At 36.6% G+C, this 5,381-nt stretch overlaps 1 long non-coding RNA gene across 1 annotated transcript; it reads left to right on the top strand.

Annotated features, from left to right (window-relative positions):
- Positions 1 to 1,534: 1,534 nt before the first annotated feature.
- Positions 1,535 to 3,529, top strand: LOC306905054. Its single transcript, XR_013787690.1, has 5 exons — positions 1,535 to 1,557; positions 1,721 to 2,678; positions 2,781 to 2,926; positions 3,042 to 3,162; positions 3,270 to 3,529. It is a non-coding gene; the product is annotated as an uncharacterized lncRNA (long non-coding RNA).
- Positions 3,530 to 5,381: the final 1,852 nt, after the last annotated feature.

Genomic DNA, 5,381 nt, shown 5'->3' with positions numbered 1-5,381 from the left:
TTAAAAAAACGTACCTTACAAAAAACATAACTGGTGTGCATCTCGAGACAAAACAATGCCAATTATATTTTTTAAGATATGTCAGTGTAAGTTGTTTTCGATCAAGACACATTCAACCTGTTAGCCCTGTCTGTGAAATCGCCCCTTTATGTTTCGTTTTTAGACATCTTGTTTGATTTTAGTATTTGTTTCATCCCGTGTCAAATTTTCAGGTCACCTTTATGAGAAGTGTGACAGCATTTTTTACTGCTCTCGCCCGTGATCCAACTTGTTAAACCTGTACGTTGTTCCCGTAAATGAGATCTCTCATTGGTCCTGCATCTCCTGTATATTTCTAAGCATTGCTGGTTGTAGATATGACAGACTGCGACTTTCATCAGAAAACACATTTTTGACACTGTTATAAAGTTACTGTTTCATAACTGATATCAAATACAAAAAAACTCTTATCTGACAGTTATAGCCTATCTTTAGTGGTCTTGGGGAATAATGTAACATTATATTCTTTAACAACCTTAAAATGATCAACTGAACAGGCACTCCACCCTGTTTCTTGTAACGCTTTGACCAGGATAGCACTCACAAAGTCAATAGAAGAAAGAGGTTAGAGGCGTAAAGGCTGTATCACGCACATTTAACGGCAGGTAACACAAGCAACGCAATCCTCTCATACATGAGAGATTACTCTTTCCCAGCGTCACAAAAAAAAACTAACAAAAAAAAAGTATAGAAAGATGGTAGAGCACGCTTAGCATCTACACTCTCAACTCAACAACGTCATCACGCATAGCGCGCGTCAGGAATGACGTGATCAGTCTCTTAAAGGGCACACCGCACAATAATGTAATGCATGTAAATACACAGTTTCGTTCGTTACATACTTCAATATTTCATTTAGGATAAGAAAAGACGGCGAGAAAAAACCCGTATAACATGTGCCTCTACGTCCACAGGATCCTCATCAAAAAGGCACGCCATGCTCGGAAACCTCTCTGAAACAAACTAACCCTGCAACATAACCTGCTCCGGAGCAGGTTAGCCTTAGAGAGTCAGTTGCTATGGTTACTTACCTAACCCGAAAATTACCTCCGTTTTTGGAACCGAAAGCAGAGGTTATACGCGTACTTACTCCTAAACTTACCCGGGTAAGTCACATAACCTGCTTTCTGGAATACACCCCTGGAGTAACGTATTAACACTAAAAAATTACAAAGGAAAAAACTTGGCACAGAACAGGAAGTAACATAAAAGTTCACAAACACAGGGGAAACACGGACTGGGATCGTAACAATTGCAGTGTAGTTGTCATACCACAAAGTTGTAATATTATAACATGTCAAATGATTAAGTACGGGATTTAAAATAATATAATATGAAACTTTCGTCTGTGTCTAGAGTGTTTGTTGAAACAATACCCGTATTCTGTTTTCTGTTCTTTGAAATGGGAAGCATAAAGGTTTCATTTCTAACAGCACCTCCCTCGACCACACCTTCATTAGCTTCTATAAAATGCCCAGATTTCCGGGTGTGCTTTGGCACTGTTGACTGCATTAAAAGGTATGGCTTTATATTATTTAAATAATACAATTATTATTGTAGTTAAATATGTTTTAAATACCGAATATCCACTAGTTGGAGCTACCTCCCATATTTGGTATGCTGCAATATTTGCTAATAATGTTAAATATTTTTGTTTTCCTATGATCCACATACGATTCAGACAAGGACGATTTTACAAGTATGGCTTTTACAAATGATGAAACCGCAAATAATTGTTTCACTTTTTTAGATAATTTTAAATGGTTCTTTTCGATATTTAGAGAGTATGATATAACATGTTTTATAACAGAGTTAAAATATAGATCTAGTCCAATATTTAAAAAAAACAGAGAAATTATACCATACAACAATGTTAAATTTAATAGTTATTTTCCATGTGGTATATTTATTTATCGCGACAATGAAGAGAAATTCTCTAGTCGAGGGCTTGGTTTGTATTATAGTACTGGATTAATAGTAACCACTTATCATGTTTTTGAGAAACTTGATAATTGTAGTATAGACGTAGTGTTTCTTAATGGTGAATATACTCTCACTTATGTGGGTCAATGTATAAAAACGAATCAAGACAAGGATTTGGCTATAATTAAATTGCAAGGTTGTATGGATCCTATACAATTCGAAAATATACAAATATCAAATCAAATTGACATAAACGACAGCGTTAAATTTTTTACTCTGAACCTTAAAGAAGGCTTTAAAGAAATGCACGCCAAAATTAAACCGCATCATCCCGGCATAAAAGACATGCTAAAAAAAGAAATTCTGATTTCTAAAGCAGGGATTGAAGGGGACAGTGGAGGTCCTGTTTATTTAGAAAAGGACGGGAAACTGCAGGTGGCTGGGCTATTTAGAGGGGCTTCCACATCCGAATTAGACATATTTGGCCGTTTTATTCAATTTGATGAGTCTTTTTTAAAATTGTAGTTAAAAAAAATTTTGCAATAAAAATATTGAACAAAAAAAAGTACAAATCAATGAATATAAAAATAATTAGTTACTGATTTTTGTATAATTTAAATGAGAATTCCTACACCACTATAGTCCCCCAAACCACCATCATCTGACTTTCATTGGAGTCTTTAAAACAGGAGTGTCAAACTCCGTTCCTGAGGGCCGTAATCCTGCAGAGTTTGGCTCCAACCAGCCTCAAAACACCTGCATGCAAGTCTTCAGGGTAACTAGAAACTTTCAGGCGGTGTCAAGGCTAAACTCTGCAGGACAGCGGCCCTCCAGCAACAGAGCTTGACACCCATAATACATGACAATGTTGCAGTTCTGTAATTGTAAAAGTCAGTACTTGTAAAAACGCTCCATGTCTGGCAGTGTCCCGAAGAGAGATCTTGTGCCTTACCCAAAACAACATGTAAGTTCTTCAAAATATTGTTGATGCTCCATATGCAGATGCTTTGAATACTTATGTGTTAAGTTTTTTTTTTAGTTGTGTAAACGATCTAATTTTCATATTCCAAATGTCACAGGGGTCTTGTGTTGGTCTGGAGATGTTTTGTGTGTTGCAGCCTTGCGGAAGTGACATTGAAATTAATCTTGGACAAAAGTAGGTCTGAAATGCATCTTGGACACAAACATCAATGTTTCAAGGTTTGTTACATGACGGTCACTGTCAACTAACTTATTCTTCTTGTAGTTTGGTAGCAATAAAATAGAAATAAGTTTCAATTGATATTTATTATTGTCTTTCTGTGTAGGAAATGCGTCTCATCATGCTGAAAACACCTACAGCCGAACATCCTACAATACATTTCGTTACATTGTACTTGTATGTGTGTAATGACAAAAAATTGAATCCAATCCAATCCTCCACACTGCACTATGAATGGCACTACGGGTCCAGCCTTGGACCAGTCAAGCGTACTGTCTCCCTCTCCCTCTCTCTTCGTATAATATAATATAAAAATCTTTGTTTTTGAAGAACGTTGTTGTTGTTATTAAAGAGCAAAGAACACATGTCTTGACAGTTGAGTCATTATTGCACAATGCTCGTCCACAAAAAGATATAGTTGAATATATTTAATTTATGTGAAATTTAAATGCTTTTTGGCTTTTTGTCATTTATGTCTATAGTCACTTGGAGACTGTATATGCAAGTAAAATTATCATCATTGACTAAATTATTTTTAAGTAGATATATTAGATACATTTTCTGTTCTTGAAAAACTAAAATTATTGATCACTCATTCAGCACATTGCATTGTTGGATACAGTTTTCACAAACTCAAACAGATAATCTAGATTAAATTTTTGCCTTGAATCAGCAGCAATTTGAAGTTTACTGTGGTAGGATGAAGGTTACATGTTTGCAAGGATGTACTCAACTAACACAGGACAATTGGATAGTTACCCAAATATAAATATGATAACAAGATAATATCTGAATCGAGTTAGATTTAGATTAATTTAAAGACGTTTGCCAGAATGGAAATGTGAAAGTGCCTTATTTAATGAACTCTCTTGATAGCAGATCATATTACAGTATTTTACAATTGCTAAAACACATTTCTTGAAAGCTTCACCCATATTCTCAAAACTTTTAACACAAAACCCAGTCTTTAAACTACATTCACAAAACCCCTGACTCTTCTGGCAAAATCAAGCACTTGCCTCAAAACCATTTGATCGGTGCTCAAAAATCAAAGAATGCTTTCAAAACAAACACAGCCAGTCAATATATAAACACTTATCAGCATTCATTAGACACTACATCAAAAAATTGACAACACAGCGTCCAGGGAATGTAGTTACAGATAAAAAATGTTTATTGCATATAGAAAATAATTTTGACAAATAAAAGTAAATAATTAACAACTCTAACAAATATATTGCATACTGTAAGTACTGCAAGTAATACAGTATTGAATTTCTGTATTTTCAGCATAAAAATAAAGTAAGCCCAAAGAACAAAGACAACTCTAAATGAAAAGCGTATCACACAAAATATTGTGCAATTGCAAAATCAAAGTCAATGAGAGACTCCTCCTGCCTCAGCATTCCGTCTTCGTGCTGGGTCCGGCCAGAGGACTTCGTCCACATCACATGCAATGTTGTCCCTTCCTAGGCAATGGGGGAAGAACCCTCTCGTGTGTCGGATCCAGCATTGACAACACTCCACACCTTTGTCATCACGAAAGATTTACCCTTGTATATGGGTTACAGTCATAGACCTTCCATCGCCACGCAGAGAAAAACTCTTCTATTGGGTTGAGGAAAGGGCTTTATGGTGGAAGGCAAAGAATCTATTGGGTTGAGGAAAGGGCTTTATGGTGGAAGGCAAAGAATCACGAATCGCTGCTTGATGTTGAACCACTCATGTATTCGGACACCACGGTGAAAGCTGACAGTGTCCCAAACCACAACATAGACAGGATGCACTGCCTGCTGATGATCCTGCTCATGTTCAAACAAAGCATCCCGAAGACCACCCAGAAATGTAAGAAGATGGTCAGTGTTATATGGCCCCAGGGTTGCATGACGGTGGAGAACCCCCCCATTGCTTACGGCTGCACATAGGGTGACATTGCCACCGCGCTGGCCAGGGACTTCCACAATGGCACGTTGGCCAATTATGTTCCAGCCTCTCCTTCTCCTCTTCGCCAGATTGAACCCTGCTTCATCTACAAAAATATAATTATGGGGCCTTTTCATGGAATCCATTTCAAACACCCTCTATATATAAAAGAGATAAATAAATAGTTTTGCAAGTGTTACAAAAAGACATATTTCTGCAAAAGTGTATGTACATACATCGCACAAATTAGAAAAACAATACATTTACCTGTTCTCTTCTCTGAATGTCCTGATTA

This window comes from Barbatula barbatula, assembly GCF_947034865.1.
Source record: "Barbatula barbatula genome assembly, chromosome: 15".
Classification (NCBI taxonomy): Eukaryota; Metazoa; Chordata; class Actinopteri; order Cypriniformes; family Nemacheilidae; genus Barbatula; species Barbatula barbatula.
Note: the sequence above shows the minus strand (reverse complement) of the source record. Positions and strands in the feature narration are given on the sequence as shown.